At 35.0% G+C, this 19,044-nt stretch overlaps 1 long non-coding RNA gene across 5 annotated transcripts; it reads right to left on the reverse strand.

Annotated features, from left to right (window-relative positions):
* Window positions 1-1,768: 1,768 nt before the first annotated feature.
* Window positions 1,769-16,695, reverse strand: LOC112790486 (uncharacterized). Of its 5 annotated transcripts, XR_011879891.1 has the most exons (9): window positions 16,396-16,691; window positions 15,564-15,670; window positions 15,311-15,445; window positions 15,015-15,153; window positions 14,278-14,343; window positions 14,047-14,131; window positions 2,516-2,643; window positions 2,323-2,375; window positions 1,963-2,073 (listed from the first exon to the last, which is right to left on the reverse strand). It is a non-coding gene; the product is annotated as an uncharacterized lncRNA (long non-coding RNA). The 5 variants fall into 5 exon arrangements; XR_011879893.1 differs by lacking the exon at window positions 2,516-2,643 and having other exon boundaries at window positions 1,769-2,073; XR_011879892.1 differs by having other exon boundaries at window positions 15,311-15,670; window positions 16,396-16,695.
* Window positions 16,696-19,044: the final 2,349 nt, after the last annotated feature.

Genomic DNA, 19,044 nt, shown 5'->3' on the forward strand with positions numbered 1-19,044 from the left:
AAAAAATATGGGTACGCTTTTTAAGCGTGCCTGTTGAGAATTACGAGAAGATGAGTACGCTTAAAAAGCGTACCAATAGCAAAAAATATGACTATAAGTTGGATCAAAATACTTATAGCTATACTTGTCTATGAATCTTCCTAATTAAACATTGCAAAATTGATATATAATTTTAAATCATAGTTTGAATGACTGATGAGCGGATATTTTATATACTTTTTGGGGGTAATTTCATGTAGATTTTAGTATCTTTTAGTTAGTTTTTAGTATAATTTTATTAGTTTTTAAGCAAAATTCATATTTCTGGACTTTACTATGTGTTTGTGTGTTTTTTTGTAATTTCAGGTATTTTCTGGCTAAAATTGAGGGAGTTGAGCAAAAATCTGATTTAGGCTGAAATAGTACTGCTGATGCTGTTGGATTATGACCTCCCTGCACTCGGAATGGATTTTTTGGAGCTACAAGAGTCCAATCGGCAGGTTCTCAATTGGGTTGGAAATTAGACATCCAGGGCTTTCCAGCAATATATAATAGTCCATACTTTGCGCGAAAATAGATGACATAAACTGGCGTTCAACGCCAGTTCCATATTGCAGTTTGGTGTTAGCGCCAGAAACAGGTTGCAAGTTGGAGTTCAACGCCAGAAATAGGTTACAACCTGGCGTTCAACTCCAGAAACAGCCCAGGCACATGAGAAGCTTAAGTCTCAGCCCCAGCACACACCAAGTGGGCCCCAGAAGTGGATTTCTGCACTATCCATCCTAGTTTACTCATTTTCTGTAAACCTAGGTTACTAGTTTAGTATTTAAACAACTTTTAGAGATTTATTTTGTATCTCATGAAATTTTAAGATCTGAATTTTGTACCTTTTGATGGCATGAGTCTCTAAACCCCATTGTTGAGGGTGAGGAACTCTGTAGCATCTTAATGAATTAACGCAATTATTTCTGCTTCCCATTCAAACATGCTTGTTCCTATCTAAGATGTTCATTTGCGCTTCACTATGAAGAAGGTGATGATCCATGACACTCATCACCTTCCTCAATCCATGAACGTGTGCCTGACAACCACCTCCGTTCTACATTAGATTGAATGAGTATCTATTAGATTCCTTAATCAGAATTTTCGTGGTATAAGCTAGAATTGTTGGCGGCATTCATGAGGATCCGGAAGGTCTAAACCTTGTCTATGGTATTCCGAGTAGGATTCTAGGATTGGATGACTGTGACAAACTTCAAACTCGCAAGTGTTGGGTGTAGTGACAGACGCAAAAGGATCGATGGATCTTATTCCAACATGATCGAGAATCAACAGATGATTAGCCGTGCTGTGACAGAGCATTTGGACCATTTTCACTGAGAGGATGGGAAGTAGCCATTGACAACGGTGACACCCTACATACAGCTTGCCATGGAAGGAGCCTTGCATTTATGAAAGTGAGGAAGCATTATGTTACAGAAATTCAGAAGACAAAGCATCTCCAAAACTCCAACATATTCTCCATTCTTGAGTAACAATTATTTATTTTATGCCCTTTCACTTTTTACAATTGAACTTAAAAAAACATTGTTGTTGGTATCCTGACTAAGAATAATAAGATAACCATAGCTTGCTTTAAACCAAAAATCTCCGTGGGATTCGACCCTTACTCACGTAAGGTATTACTTGGACGACCCAGTGCACTTGCTGGTTAGTTGTGCGAAGCTGTGAGAAATAGTCCATTAATATTGGCATACACAATTTCGTGCACCAATGACTAATTTAAATAATGGAAAAAATTTTATATAATTTTAATTTAACCAATCTAACATACATAAATTTTCATCATATTTGTCAACAAAAAAAATAATATTTATTATTTGAAAAAACAACATACACATCTCAAAGCTGCAGGAAAAGAAAAAGTCAAAATTTGTGATTTAAAGAACAAGGAAACAGTTCTTGTGTTAAAACCAAAGCAGCCTTGGCTCATTTACACCTTTCACAAGTTCTGATATGAGTGACTCCACACCTTCCTCATCAATGACCCAAAACCATTGTTTTAGCTGCCTCCTTAGCTAAAGCTTGAACCTCCTAGTATAAAATAAATAAAATCATATTATGCTTTGAATCAGTTGAAATATATCCACAATCAACAGAAACACTCAATTCTTGAAAAAGAGCATGTATGAAGGATATTCTTAATGAAAACTTCCCTATAAGGATGTAAGAATCAGCTTTCTTTTGGTGCATAATAATACACAGAGCCTTCTTACTATGCTAATTAATAGAATTCTTAGAAACTATTAAGTAATTTTGACATACATGTTGGGAGATAAATACCTTTGCAGAATTAGTCAACCTCCTTGTAATTCCATTGGCTTGTGGCGCAGTTCCTATAAAAAGGAATTTTAGTAAGACAACTACTTAATAAGTGCGGTTTCTTAGAATTCAATTATATTCTAAGAATAATTACTAATCAATTCTAAAAGAAATATCTGCAAAACATGCTTGAAATTGCAACTCCTAGCCATACCCTCATCGGAAGATGCACTGGACATCGACAAAGCATTTGCTTGAAATGAACTTTCAATTTGCAGGATTTCTTTTTCAAGGCTGACGAACCTCTCCAAAATTGCAGGTGTGCTAACAGATCACACAAATCTAAAAACAATTGCACAGCATGTCTTAATGGGATGAAAAGATTGGATTGATGTGAATTGGATGAAGGAAATAGGTCATGAACAGAGCAAAAAATGCACAACATGTGGTCATCATTCAACTATTTTCCAAATCTATAAAACCAAGTAAACTAATTCCATGATTAATGTGATAGTCATCATTCAACTAGTTGGATTTTATTCATCAGTCCCTGCTTAATTAACTAATAATTAAGAATATTTAGAAATTCCTAAGTCAATATGCATTTGAAAAACCATTCCTAATCATATCTAAAGCACTTAAGCACTTTGATGACGGATATTTTATACGCTTTTTGGGGATAATTTCATGTAGATTTTAGTATGGTTTTAGTAGATTTTTATTAGTTTTTAGGCAAAAATCATATTTCTGGACTTTACTATGAGTTTGTGTGTTTTTCTGTGATTCAGGTATTTTCTGGCTGAAATTGAGGGAGCTGAGCAAAAATCTGATTCAGGCTGAATAAGGACTGCTGATGCTGTTGGATTCTGACCTTTCTGCACTCGGAATGGAGTTTTTAGAGCTACAGGAGTCCAATTGGCGCGCTCTCAATTGGGTTTGAAAGTAGACATCCAGGGCTTTCTAGCAATATATAATAGTCTATACTTTGCGTGAAGATAGACGACGTAAACAACGCTAGTTTCATGTTGTAGTCTGGCGTTCAGCGCCAAAAACAGGTTACAAGTTGGAGTTCAACGCCAGAAACAGGTTACAACCTGGCGTTCAACTCCAGAAACAGCACAGGCACGTCAGAAGCTTAAGTCTCAGCCCCAGCACACACCAAGTGGGCCCCAGAAGTGGATTTCTGCACTATCTATCTTAGTTTACTCGTATTCTGTAAACCTATGTTACTAGTTTAGTATTTAAACAACTTTTAGAGACTTATTTTGTATCTCATGACATTTTTAGATCTGAACTTTATACTCTTTGACGGCATGAGTCTCTAAACTCCATTGTTGGGGTGAGGAGCTCTGCAGCGTCTCGATGAATTAATGCAATTATTTCTGTTTTCTATTCAAACACGCTTGTTCCTATCTAAGATGTTCATTTGCGCTTCACTATGAAGAAGGTGATGATCCGTGACACTCATCACCTTCCTCAATCCATGAACGTGTTCCTGACAACCACCTCCGTTCTACATCAGATTGAATGAGTATCTCTTAGATTTCTTAATCAGAATCTTCGTGGTATAAGCTAGAATTGATGGCGGCATTCATGAGAATCCGAAAAGTCTAAACCTTGTCTGTGGTATTCTGAGTAGGATTCAAGGATTGAATGACTGTGACGAGCTTCAAACTCGCGATTGTTGGGCGTGATGACAAACGCAAAAGAATCAATGGATTCTATTCCGACATGATCGAGAACCAACAGATGATTAGCCGTGCTGTGACAGAGCATTTGGACCATTTTCACTGAGAGGAGGGGAAGTAGCCATTGACAACGGTGACACCCAACATACAGCTTGCCATGGAAGGAGCCTTGCGTGTGGGAAGAGGAGTACAAGAGAAAAGCTGAAATTCAGATGACAAAGCATCTCCAAAACTCCAACATATTCTCCATTATTGCACAATAAGTATTTATTTTATGCCCTTTTTCCTTTTTCCATTGAACTTGAAAAACACTGTTGTTGGCATCCTGACTAAGAATAATAAGATAAATATAGCTTGCTTCAAACCAACAATCTCCATGGGATTCGACCCTTACTCACGTATGGTATTACTTGGACGACCCAGTGCACTTGCTGGTTAGTTGTGCGGAATTACATAGTGTGAAGTAATTTTCGTGCACCAAGTTTTTGGCGCCATTGCCGGGGATTGTTTGAGTTTGAACAACTGACGGTGAATCTTGTTGCTTAGATTAGGAAGAATTTATCTTTTTTTTTTTTACTAGAATTGCATCTTTTATTACCCCTTTTAAAAAAAAATTTCAAAAATATTATTTTTCTTTAATTGAATTTTTGTTTTTTTTTTATTTTTATTATTGAGTTTAGTGTCATGTTCTAAGTTTGGTGTCAATTGCATGCTTTTCTTTGTCTCTTAATTTTTTGAATTGCATGTTCTTGTTTTTCCTTGATCTTCAAATCGTTCTTGTTTATTTTTCTTGTTTAATCTTTAGTTTTTCTTATTCTGTGTCTTTTCTTGTTTTTCTTGTGCTTTTTCAAAACATTAGTTTTAAAAAATATATATTTTATACCTCTTTGAAACATGTTACATTTATAGCTCAATTGGCTAGAGTGTTGGTTCATATTCTTGATGATTGGGTACCGGTTCTTTTAAAAATCTTTTTCAAAAATAATTTTTCTTGATTTAATCTTGTGCCAAACTTTAAGTTTGGTGTTTTCTTGTTAATCTTTCTATAATTTTCAAAAATTTTATTGTGGTTTTCTAAAAATTTTAAGTTTGGTGTTCTTTCTTTTATTCTTGTTGTTCTTGTGATTCTTCAAAGTGTTCTTGAGTCTTCTTTGTGTTTTGATCTTAAAATTTTTAAGTTTGGTGTTCCTTGGTGTTTTCCCTCCAAAATTTTTGAAAACAAGGAGCATTAGATCTAAAAAAATTTTAAGTCTTGTGTCTTTTGTGTGTTTTTCTCTTTCATCATAAAATTTAAAATTCAAAAAAAATATCTTTTCTAACTATTTTTAAGCTATATTTTCGAATTTTTTAAAAAAAAATTCAGATTTCAATTTCAAAATTTTTCAAATCTTATCCTTTTAAGATTTTTAAAAAAATAAAAAAATATCTTTTTCAAAAATATCCTAACCACTTTCTCCTCAATTTTTCGAAAATCTTCACAAAACATTTTCAAATTTTTATTTTTTATTTTTATTTTTATTTTGTTTTTATTTTATCTTATTTTATTTTATTTTGTTATTTCGAAAATAAATTTTTATATATAATAAACTAAATAAAATAAATCCACGTCATCTCCCTTTCTCCATCATGGACATAAGTGGAAATCAATAGTCCAAAAGGACTCTGGGGTCATATGCTAACCCCACTACTGCTTCATATGGGAGTAGTATCTGTATACCCTCCATTGGGGTTAGTAGTTTTGAGTTGAATCTTCAACTCATTATCATGGTGTAACAAAGTTGCCAGTATTTCGGTCTTCTATTATGGGTTTACAGAGAGATCTCAGATTTCTCTAGACCACTCAGCTGGTGGATCTATACACATGAGAAAGACAATAGAAGAAGCTCAAGAGCTTATTGATACAGTTGCCAGAAATCAGCATCTGTACCTAAGCAGTGAACTTCCCATGAAAGAAGAAGCTAAAACAGTAACTGCTGAACTCAGTCCTGCAGAACAAGTTACTGAATTCAATCAGCAACTGGATTTTCTAACAAAATAGCTAGCCGAATTCAAGGAGGTACTACAAGAAACAAGAATGGCTAATATGAATATGGACGTACAGTTCAAGCAAACAGAACAGCAGTTATCAAAACAAATAACAGAAGAATGCCAAGCAGTTCAATTAAGAAGTGGGAAAACATTACATACCTCACTTCAAGGTAACAGGAAGCCAAGGAATGAGCAAACTACCCAAAATCCATCTGAGGACAGTAAGAGCCCAGAGAGGAATATTTATGGCGCTCAAACGCCAAAAAATGGGTGGAAAGCTGGCGTTGAACGCCCAAACCATACTCAGTCTTGGCGTTCAAAGCCAGAAACAAGCAAGGAATTGGCGTTGAACGCCCAAAGGGAGCACAGTTCTGGCGTTCAGACGCCAGAAGCAGGTAAGGAGTTGGCGTCTAACGCCACTCCAGCTTCCACCCCTGGCATTCAAATGCCAGTGGGGGATCAGACATATACAAGTATTGATAATAACCCATCTAAAAAGGCTTCTCAACCCACATCTGTAGGCAATAAACCTGCAGTAACTAAGGTTGAGGAATACAAAGCCAAAATGTCTTATCCTCAGAAACTCTGCCAAGCGGAACAGGATAAGCAATTTACCCGCTTTACAGACTATCTCGGGACTCTTGAAATAAAGATTCCGTTTGCAGAGGCACTTGAGCAAATACCCTCTTATGCTAAGTTCATGAAAGAGATCTTAAGTCATAAGAAGGATTAGAGGGAAACTGAAAAAGTTTACCTCACTGAAGAATGCAGTGCAGTCATTCTGAAAAGCTTACTTGAGAAGCTCAAAGATTCCGGAAGCTTTATGATACCATGCATGCACATTAGAGGGTACTTGTACCAAGCAAGCCCTATGTGATCTTGGGGCAAGTATCAACCTAATACCTGCATCTACTATCAAAAAGCTTGGTTTGACTGAAGAAGTCAAACCAACCCGGATATGTCTCCAACTTGCTGATGGCTCCATTAAATACCCATCAGGCGTGATTGAAGACATGATTGTCAAGGTTGGGCCATTTGCCTTTCCTACTGACTTTGTGGTGCTGGAAATAGAGGAGCACACGAGTGCAACTCTCATTCTAGGAAGACCTTTCCTAGCAACTGGTTGAACCCTTATTGACGTCCAAAAAGGGGAAGTAACCTTGAAAGTCAATGAAGATGAGTTCAAGTTGAATGTTGTCAAAGCTATGCAGCATCCAGATACTCCAAATGACTGCATGAGCATTGATATTATTGACTCTCTGGTAAAAGAGATCAATATGACTGAGAGTCTCGAATCAGAATTGGAGGATATCTTTAAAGATGTTCAGCCTGATCTGGAGGAATCAGAGAGAATAATAGAACCTCTGAAAATCCCTCAGGAAGAGGAAAAACCTCCTAAACCCGAGCTCAAACCATTACCACCATCCTTGAAATATGCATTTCTGGGAGAAAGTGATACCTTTCCTGTAATCATAAGCTCTACCTTAGAGCCACAGGAAGAGGAAGCACTAATTCAAGTGCTAAGGACACAGAAGACAGCTCTTGGGTGGTCCATCAGTGATCTTAAGGGCATTAGCCCAGCCAGATGCATGCACAAGATCTTATTGGAGGGTGACGCTAAGCCAGTGGTTCAACCACAAAGGTGGCTGAATTCAGCCATGAAGGAGGTGGTGCAGAAGGAGGTCACTAAATTACTAGAGGCTGGGATTATTTATCCTATTTCTGATAGCCCCTGGGTAAGCCCTGTCCAAGTCGTCCCTAAGAAGGGTGGCATGACAGTGGTTCATAATGACAAAAATGAACTGGTTCCTACAAGAACAGTTACAGGGTGGCGTATGTGTATTGATTACAGAAGGCTCAATACAGCTACCAGAAAGGATCATTTTTCTTTACCATTCATAGACCAAATGCTAAAAAGACTAGCAGGTCATGAATACTACAGCTTCCTGGATGGATATTCAGGTTATAATCAAATTGCAGTAGATCCCCAGGATCAAGAGAAAACAGCATTCACATGTCCATCTGGAGTATTTGCATACAAAAGAATGCCATTTGGCCTATGCAATGCACCTGCAACCTTTCAAAGGTGCATGCTCTCAATTTTCTCTGATATGGTGGAAAAATTTCTGGAAGTCTTCATGGATGACTTTTCAGTATTTGGAGACTCATTCAACTCCTGTCTTGACCATCTAGCACTTGTTCTAAAGAGGTGCCAAGAGACTAATCTGGTTTTAAACTGAGAGAAATGTCACTTTATGGTGACTGAAGGAATTGTCCTTGGACACAAAATTTCGAACAAGGGAATAGAAGTGGATCAAGCTAAGGTAGAGGTAATTGAAAAATTACCACCACCAGCCAATGTTAAGGCAATCAGAAGCTTTCTGGGGCATGCAGGATTTTATAGGAGGTTTATAAGGGATTTTTCAAAAATCGCCAAACCTCTAAGTAATCTGCTATCTTCTGACACGCCATTTATCTTTGATAAGGAGTGTCTGCAGGCGTTTGAGACTCTGAAAGCTAAGCTGGTCACAGCACCAGTCATCTCTGCACCAGACTGGACAATACCTTTTGAATTAATGTGTGATGCCAGTGACCATGCCATTGGTGCAGTGTTGGGACAAAGGCATGACAAGCTTCTACACGTCATTTACTATGCCAGTCGTGTTCTAAATGACGCACAGAAGAATTACACAACCACAGAAAAAGAGCTACTTGCAGTGGTTTACGCCATTGACAAGTTTAGATCCTATTTAGTAGGATCAAAAGTGATTGTGTACACTGACCATGCTGCTCTTAAATATCTAATCACAAAGCATGATTCAAAACCCAGACTCATAAGATGAGTGTTGCTTCTGCAAGAGTTTGATATAGAAATAAGAGACAGAAAAGGGACAGAGAATCAAGTAGCAGATCACCTGTCCCGAATAGAACCAGTAGAAGGGGCGTCCCTCCCTCTTACTGAGATCTCTGAAAACTTTCCAGATGAGCAACTCTTTGCCATCCAGGAAGTGCCATGGTTTGCAGACATTTCAAACTACAAGGCAGTGAGATTCATACCCAAAGAGTACAGTAGGCAGCAATCAAAGAAGTTGATCACGGATGCAAAGTATTATCTTTGGGATGAACCATATCTCTTCAAGAGATGTGCAGACGGAGTAATTCATAGATGTATGCCTAAAAAAGAAGCACAAAAGATCCTCTGGCACTGCCATGGATCACAGTATGGAGGACATTTCGGAAGTGAGTGAACAGCCACAAGAGTCCTCCAATGCGGCTTCTATTGGCCTACTCTCTATAAAGATTCCCGAGTGTTTGTACTTAATTGTGTTAGTTGCCAAAGATATGGCAATCTTCCTCATAGTTATGCCATGCCTCAACAAGGGATCTTGGAGATTGAGTTGTTTGATGTATGGGGTATTGACTTCATGAGGCCCTTCCCACTATCATACTCAAACACTTATATTCTGGTGGCAGTGGATTATGTATCCAAATGGGTGGAAGCTATTGCAACACCCACTAATGACACTAAGATAGTGATAAAATTCCTCTAGAAACACATCTTTAGTAGATTTGGTACCCCTAGAGTATTAATCAGTGATGGGGGCACTCATTTCTGCAATAAACAGCTTTACTCTGCTTTGGTTCGTTATGGAGTTAGCCACAGGGTAGCCACTCCATATCATCCACAGACAAATGGGCAAGCTGAAGTTTCTAACAGAGAACTTAAAAGAATCCTGGAACGGACTGTGATTAACCGTAGAAGGGATTGGGCAAGAAGCTTGGATGATGCTCTGTGGGCATATAGAACAGCATTCAAGACCCCTATAGGGACCTCTCCATACCAGCTTGTGTATGGAAAGGCATGTCACTTGCCAGTGGAACTGGAACATAAGGCCTACTGGGCTACCAGATTCCTAAAACTTGATGCCAAGTTAGCTGGAGAAAAATGATTGCTTCAGTTAAATGAGCTAGAGGAATTTAGACTCAATTTTTTCGAGAATGCAAAAAATTACAAAGAGAAAGCAAAAAGATGGCATGATAAGAAACTGTCATCCAGAGTCTTTGAGTCAGGGCAAAATGTTCTGCTATTTAATTCTAGGCTCAGATTATTCTCCGGAAAATTGAAATCTCGATGGAAAGGATCATATGTGATTACAAGTGTGTCACTATATGGATACGTAGAGCTTCAAGATAATGAGTCTAACAAAAAGTTCATTTTTAATGGACAGAGAGTTAAACATTATCTCGAAAGAAATTGTGAGCAAGAATGCTCAAAACTGAGACTTGATTAAAGCTCAGTAATAGTTCAGCTAAAGACAATAAAGGAGCGCTTGCTGGGAGGCAACCCAGTCATTTACAAAGTTTATTTGTTAATTAATTGATTTTTACAGGTATATGTCAAGTATCTTCAAGGTAAAATAGCAATTGCTTGAGTTCACAGAGTTATAGAAGGATTCAAAGGATAAAAACAGCAAATGGAAGCTCACTGGTGCGAAAACGCCAGTAACAACTGTTTTGGGCGTTGAACGCCAGAAGGAAGCACCTTCTGGGCGTTGAACGCCAGAAAGAAGCACCTTCTGGGCGTTCAACGCTAGATTTACAGAGTCCTGGGCGTTCAGAAAAATGCCCAATGATGAAGGAGTTCCTGGCGTTCAACGCTAGAAAGAAGCAACAGCTGAGCATTGAACGCCCAGGAGAAGCAGCGTTTGGGCGTTAAACACCCAAAACATGCAGCGTTTGGGCGTTTAACGCCAGGATGGTGGGGAGGAGGTAAATTCGTTTTTACTTCACAATTTTTTAAATTTTTTTACGTTTCAAATCATGATTTCTTGCATAGACATGTTACAAACTCTCATCCTTCAATTCCAAAAATTTCAATCCTAATTTCTAAAATCCCTTTTTCAATAATATCAAATGTATCTTAATCCATAAACACAAATCTTTTTCCAATCCAATCCAACTATTTTTCAAATCTTTTTCAACTCATCATATCTTTTGAATTTCGAAATTGCCTCTCCTTCTATTCCTCTTTTTTCCTTTCTTTTGCTTGAGGACAAGCAAACCTCTAAGTTTGGTGTGATTTGCCATGATCACTGAGCTAAAACTCATCAAGATCATGGCACCTAAGGGAACAGGAAGAACAAGGATGTGAACTGAAGGAACTGAAGCGTCAGAAGCTATCCCTTGAAGGACCGAGCACCCCACAGATTAAAGGAGCATCCACCTTCCAAAATAAAGGTTGTTGAGTCCTAATCTTAGCCTTAACTCTGTGATAGTTGTTCTTATAGGAATTTACCTTAGAAGTTATATATGAGTAGTAGTAATTAGTATATCTATTTTGATTTTATCTCTAATTAATCTATGATTTATTTTTCTCATCATCATCAAACATGAATAAAATAGTAGATTTTTAGAATAAAGAGGCAATTTTTTTTCGAGTTCTTAATAAGGAAAATTCTAATTATTTATATGTGGTGGCAATACTTTTTGTCTTCTAAATGAATGCCTGAACAGTGCATATTTTTTATATTGAATTTTATGAATGTTAAAATTGTTGGCTCTTGAAAGAATGATGAACAAGAGAAATGTTATTGATGATCTGAAAAATCATGAAATTGATTCTTGAAGCAAGAAAAAGCAATGAAAAAAAAAATTTTTTTGCAAAAAAAAAAGCAAGCAGAAAAAGCCAATAGCCCTTAAAACCAAAAGACAAGGGTAAAAAGGATCCAAGGCTTTGAGCATTAATGGATAGGAGGGCCCAAGGAAATAAATCCAGGCCTAAGCGGCTAAATCAAGATGTCCCTAACCATGTGCTTGTGGCATGCAGGTCCAAGTGAAAAGCTTGAGACTGAGTGGTTAAAGTCGTGATCCAAAGTAGAAAGAGTGTGCTTAAGAACTCTGGACACCTCTAATTGGGGACTTTAGTAAAGCTAAGTTACATTCTGAAAAGGTTCACCCACTTATGTGTCTGTGGCATTTATGTATCCGGTGGTAATACTGGAAAACAAAGTGCTTAGGGCCACGGCCAAGACTCATAAAGTAACTGTGTTCAAGAATCAACATACTAAACTAGGAGAATCAATAATACTATCTGAATTTTGAGTTCCTATGGATGCCAATCATTCTGAACTTCAAAGGATAAAGTGAGATGCCAAAACTGTTCAGAAGCAAAAAGCTACTAGCCCCGCTCATCTAATTAGAATATGAGCTTCACTTGAAACTCTGAGATATTATTGCTTCTTGACTTCTTTTTATCCTATTTTATTTATCTAGTTGCTTGAGGACAAGCAACAGTTTAAGTTTGGTGTTGTGATGAGCGGATATTTTATACGCTTTTTGGGGGTAATTTCATGTAGATTTTAGTATGTTTTAGTTAGTTTTTAATAGATTTTTATTAGTTTTTAGGAAAAAAATTATATTTCTGGACTTTACTATGAGTTTCTATGTTTTTCTATGATTTCAGGTATTTTCTGGCTGAAATTGAGAGAGCTGAGCAAAAATCTGATTCAGGCTGAATAAGGACTGCTGATGCTGTTGGATTCTGACCTTTCTGCACTCGGAATGGAGTTTTTAGAGCTATAGGAGTCCAATTGGCGCGCTCTCAATTGGGTTTGAAAGTAGACATCCAGGACTTTCTAGCAATATATAATAGTCTATACTTTGCGTGAAGATAGACGACGTAAACAACGCTAGTTTCATGTTGTAGTCTGGCGTTCAGCGCCAAAAACAGGTTACAAGTTGGAGTTCAACGCCAGAAACAGGTTACAACCTGGCGTTCAACTCCAGAAACAGCACAGGCACGTCAGAAGCTTAAGTCTCAGCCCCAGCACACACCAAGTGGACCCCAGAAGTGGATTTCTGCACTATCTATCTTAGTTTACTCATATTTTGTAAACCTATGTTACTAGTTTAGTATTTAAACAACTTTTAGAGACTTATTTTGTATCTCATAAAATTTTTAGATCTGAACTTTATACTCTTTGACGGCATGAGTCTCTAAACTCCATTGTTGGGGGTGAGGAGCTCTGCAGCGTCTCGATGAATTAATGCAATTATTTCTGTTTTCCATTCAAACATGCTTGTTCCTATCTAAGATGTTCATTCGCGCTTCACTATGAAGAAAGTGATGATCCGTGACACTTATCACCTTCCTCAATCCATGAACGTGTTCCTGACAACCATCTCCGTTCTACATCAGATTGAATGAGTATCTCTTAGATTTCTTAATCAGAATCTTCGTGGTATAAGCTAGAATTGATGGCGGCATTCATGAGAATCCGGAAAGTCTAAACCTTATCTGTGGTATTCTAAGTAGGATTCAAGGATTGAATGACTGTGACAAACTTCAAACTCGCAATTGTTGGGCGTGATGACAAACGCAAAAGAATCAATGGATTCTATTCCGACATGATCGAGAACCAACAGATGATTAGCCGTGCTGTGACAGAGCATTTGGACCATTTTCACTGAGAGGATGGGAAGTAGCCATTGACAACAGTGACACCCAACATACAGCTTGCCATGGAAGGAGCCTTGCGTGTGGGAAGAGGAGTACAAGAGAAAAGCTTAAATTCAGATGACAAAGCATCTCCAAAACTCCAACATATTCTCCATTATTGCACAATAAGTATTTATTTTATGCCCTTTTTCCTTTTTCCATTGAACTTGAAAAACACTGTTGTTGGCATCCTGACTAAGAATAATAAGATAAACATAGCTTGCTTCAAACCAACAATCTCCGTGGGATTCGACCCTTACTCACGTAAGGTATTACTTGGACGACCCAGTGCACTTGCTGGTTAGTTGTGCGGAATTACATAGTGTGAAGTAATTTTCGTGCACCACACTTTCAATGCAAAGGTAATCGACTCATTGATTCAGGGGGATCTTCAAACTTAATTGGAAATAGGATAAGTACTCTATTGAAACCAAAGAACAAATGAAGAATCAATTACAAACACCGTGATTATCCACAAAAGAATAAAAGTGAAAAGAGGGAAAACCAGAAAAGGGGGTAAGGAATAATCACCTTTCAAAGGTGGCCTTGGAAAACCAGAATGCAGAATTGTTTGAAGAGAGACAATCATTTGAGAATCCACCTTTAGAGATCTCATCTTTCACAAAATGCAATCATTGAAATCAAATGTAAGAAAGAAGTAGTTAATCAAACAAAATGGTGTAGCTGCATATGCGGAAAAAGTAATTTAAAATTGTTAGATATGATGTTGAATGCAGTACAATATCGAAATTTTATTCTAACCTCAGACAAACAGCCCAGAAGCTGGAACTGACTGTCTTGATGGGACCTAGTGATGTGGTGAAAGCACTGTCAACAAAGATGAATCTTTATGTGAGGACTAAAGCTTTCTTGGGGTTACAGTCACAATTGGGTAAAAAATTATGGTAAAAACACACAATATCATAACAAAATTAAAGCTCACGACAAGATAGACATAACAAGAAAAAATATTTTTAAGTTTGTCAATGATTCAACTAAAATATCCACTTCTTGTATTCAAAGGGAACACTACTAGGAACCAGTAAGACCAAGACTGGTATAACTTTTACATCATTATGAATATAATATACCCCAGAATTCATTAGTGATGTTAACCTCAATCATTTTATGCATCAGCAAGATTTCCTGGGGCAACTTAAGAGAGGGAAAGACATGCAATGAGCAATAACATGTCATAAACTTCAAAGCCAAGCTACATACAAAACCATGACAGCATAGCTCAAAGTTCGATAGTTTGATCAATTATTCACCTATTGACAACAGACACCCTAATTATAGTGAAATATGATACACTAATAACTATAAGCAGCTAGTATTAGTAGGACTCAAGTGGTAGTAGTAGTTATAGTAAAAACAGTTAGGTGAGGGAGATAGAAATGGCACTTCAGAAACAATTAATCACCAGAGACAAAATTTTGATTTTCACACCACCCTAACTAATTGCTTTTAGGCTGACGGGCCTCCTTCATTATTCGTACCCCACTCTTCTTCAACCTCATTACCATTAACGAGTACTGCACCATCTGTGGAATTGGCATCCACTACAACTGCCTCTTCCTGGCTTCCTTCCTCTCCATTATGCTCCTCCTGTGCCTCTGTATACTGCTCTTCTCCATTCTGCTATGTCAAAAGAAACAAAATGAAAAAATAAATAAAGCAAAAATCTAAAACCACCTCTAAAAATCTACTCAGATATTCAATTGGCAGTACAAGGCATATATATGAAAAACTTTTGTAAGCTTTTGTGAGGCGTTAGCCCTATATATTAATTTACCTCATGGTTAGAGTCTCCATTCTCAAGAGGCTCCTCGCCTTCTTCAATCTGCATGCTTCTAAAAGGTTCAACAAGGCTTATATATGTGATTTATCTGCATGGCTAATGTACTGCTCCGCAGGAGGGTAAACATTCCTTTAAAAAAATAATAGCAAGTATTTGTTCACAGCCTAATCAGACCAACTACAAAGCTTCCAGAGACATGTAAATATATATACACAAACACACACAAACACACATTCTCTATACTAACCTTGTTTCTGCAGCCTTAGATTCAACAACAAGTGCAACTTACCAGTCTTCAAATAAATTTGGATATTCCTTAGGCTCAGCCAATGATTCAGCAACTTTTGGATAAACCTGCATAAAATATCAAATACATAAGAGAAATATACAATTGCTCAATCCAAAACTCACAAACCACAAGGAAATTGAATAAGGCCAGAAGTTCCTTCCCATGGGATCATAAACTTCCATCATGAGTAAATACTATATTACTATATATCTGAGTCATTAATCCATAGAATTAAGAGCTATATAGTTATATATACTACAAACAAGCCAATGACAATTTTTTCTCAATCAGATAAGAATTACTAAGATTAAATTTAATCACAAAACAGTATTGTGAGTCACATATTGAGACAATTACAATTTGGTATTAATAGTCTCTAATTAACAATTCAATTACTACGCATGAATCAAGAACAAACAGAGAAAGACACACTAAAAAAAAGAGAAAAAACCAGTTCCAATCAATAATAAGAAAAAGCCACCGACAAAAAGAAGAACACAGACACAGACACTTACCAAAGATGAATACAGACACAGCCTCACAAAACAAAAGCTATGCAATCATGTAGGCACATTATAAAGCTTCCATAGCATTAAAAAAATCACATTTTGAACAAGGCACATGAATGAAAGCTGAGTTTGTTCACTCACCCAGGTACAAGAGACACTTAATTCCATAGTGGAACCTTTAATTAATTTGGACCCTGCTGTGTACACATATACTTCCACTATCACGCATATTTCTATATATACTAACAAATATTACACCAAACTAAATATATAAAATCTACCTGCAAGACATCTTGTTGTGGAAAAGACAACACAGTAGAAAGAAGCTCAATGCTGTTTCTAGCAACATCAAAAGCTTCCTTAGTTTTTTCAAGAGTAAAACTCTGCATAGGAATATCATCATGCTGAGTCTGGCATGGAAGATCAAGTTCAACCTCAGACACCGAACGCGAAAGAGTGAAAATAGGCGCCAAGCTATCGTTGTGACAGCCAGAAAACCAAATACCCCTTGATTTCAGACTCTGAACCACAAAATGGAAACAAGCAATCAACAATAACCCACACTAGCAAATTCAACAGCTAGATCTAGTGACCAACCCAATCAATTAAACATAATACTGAAAGTTGCATAACAAACCAATATTCTTTTTTTTCTTTTATTTTAATCTTTAATTAATATTTTATAATTAAAATTTTTTCATATAAAATAAAATTAAAGTTAATAGAATATTCTGGAAAAAAAACATTTACTACGTTTAGAGATTTAATCTTTAAATGTAGGTATCTTTAATTTAAAAAAAAATATTTTATTAATTCTAATATTTTTGACACAACAAGAATCTAAATACAAAATTTAAAACAATGTGAGAACTTAATTGAAAGTTTTTAAATTATAAAAACTTAATCATAAGTAGGGGCGGAGATAGATGAAATATTAGAAGGAGCCAAAAATATTTACACAATAAAATAAGACTAAAATAAAATTTTAAGGAGGTTAAACTGAAATTTACATATAATTTATACGTAAAAAATTAAAATTAGGGAAGCCGTTGCCCTTTTCTCTCCATGTAATTTTGCCACTGATTACAAGTTTTAGTAAAACTATAAAAATTAATAAAATAATTTAATCTTTCTTTTATTACTGTACTCTTTTACCTCTTTTATTTTTTCCAATCTTTTTTTATTGTGTTTCTTTTTTAAAAGAAAAATAAAAAACATAAAAGAAGAAGAAGCAACACAAAAGAAGAGAAAAAAGAAAAAATAAATTAAAGATACGATCGATAAAAAAATAATAAATAAATAAATAAACACAAAAAATAAGAAAAAAAAAGAAGAATTTTTGTATTTTTGTGTCTTTTTCTCAAATATTTGTATACTATAAAAAAACCTTTTTGTTTTGTTTCAAAAAATTTATATGTTTATGTTATTTTAAAAAATGTAGTTTCAAAAATACAAAAAATAGTAGCTTTTAGTCACTTGATTGAAACTTGATTGCAGAAATTCTTGATTCCCCAATATTTCTCAAAAAAGAAAAAGATATTATCAACACAAATATGTAATGACTTTGCAATTATATACGTATAGTAACGTGTTGAGAAATGACATAAAATTATATCATAATTTTTTTTAATTTTTTATAGTTTTATCAGATTTTTAATTATATTATTATAATTTAAAAATTTATAATTGAATTTTTAGATTATATAAAATTTTTTAATTAAATTATTTTAAACTATTCTTTTTGTTAAAAAATATTTTTTTAGAATATTCACTTTTGTATTTGATGTAAGGTAAATTAAAAAATATTTTAAAATCAAATTTTTCAGTATTATTGCATTTTTTATGAAAAATAATAGCTAATAATGATATAATTATAAATTTTTATTTAATATAGAGACTTAATACAATTACAAATTTTTAAATTTTAATGATTTAATTAAAAATTTGTTAAGATTATGAAAACTAATAGAGTAATTAAATCTAAAATTATTCACAGGTGTCTTTCATTATGATAATTTGAAAAGATTTTTACAATTTTAATTTTGTATTTTTTATATAGTTGAATTAAAGCTGAAATTGATTTTAATAATTAGAAACTATTGTCGTTATATTTTTAAAATTGAAAAGAAAAGAAAGTGATTTTTTATGATTTTGTTTTGTTATTTCATAAAGTTATACAAACTTGTGAAAAATTGATCAGTCACCAAAAAAAATTGTGAAAAGTGATTTTTTTTAATAAAGGAAAACTGATTTTTTTTAAAATAAAAAATATCAAAGGAACCTTAACATTTTATTAAAACTAACCTTTAATAATTTATCTATATTTAAAAATATTATATGCTTTAATTATTACTTTATAAAAGTAAATATATATGTATTTATTTTTTATAGACAATATCATCGTATTAAGTGTTGATTTTTTTTTTTTGTGTTTAGACAAAAGAAAAGAGAAAATTAAGAAACAGAAAAAAAAAAAAATCCTACGATACAGTCCACAAATTCATTAGTCTGCTTCAAGGCATGTTTAACCATCCTATATGCCATTGAATTAGCCGATCTCTGCACCAATTTTACATCTACAAGACTACAACATTCCAGTTTCAAGGCATAACTTACGAATTCTATTTACTTGAGAAGGGGGAGAATTGCCAAACACCAGTGCACCACCTCCCTCCCAATTAATAATGTTTACCCATAAAGTTCTAATTTTTTTGGCCAACAATGCTTAAGAAATAATAATTTAAAATTTTTATTTAACTTAATATTTATAATTTAATGTATATATATATCTAAAATTATATATTTATTATATTTAATACTATACATTTATTTCAGAAGTAATTAATGAATATAAACTAAGATAATTTTAAATTGATTGAAACTAATTTTTATTATCTCTCAAATATTTTGTTTTCTAATGTTCCTTAATT

Source organism: Arachis hypogaea, chromosome 3 (genome assembly GCF_003086295.3).
Source record: "Arachis hypogaea cultivar Tifrunner chromosome 3, arahy.Tifrunner.gnm2.J5K5, whole genome shotgun sequence".
NCBI lineage: Eukaryota > Viridiplantae > Streptophyta > Magnoliopsida > Fabales > Fabaceae > Arachis > Arachis hypogaea.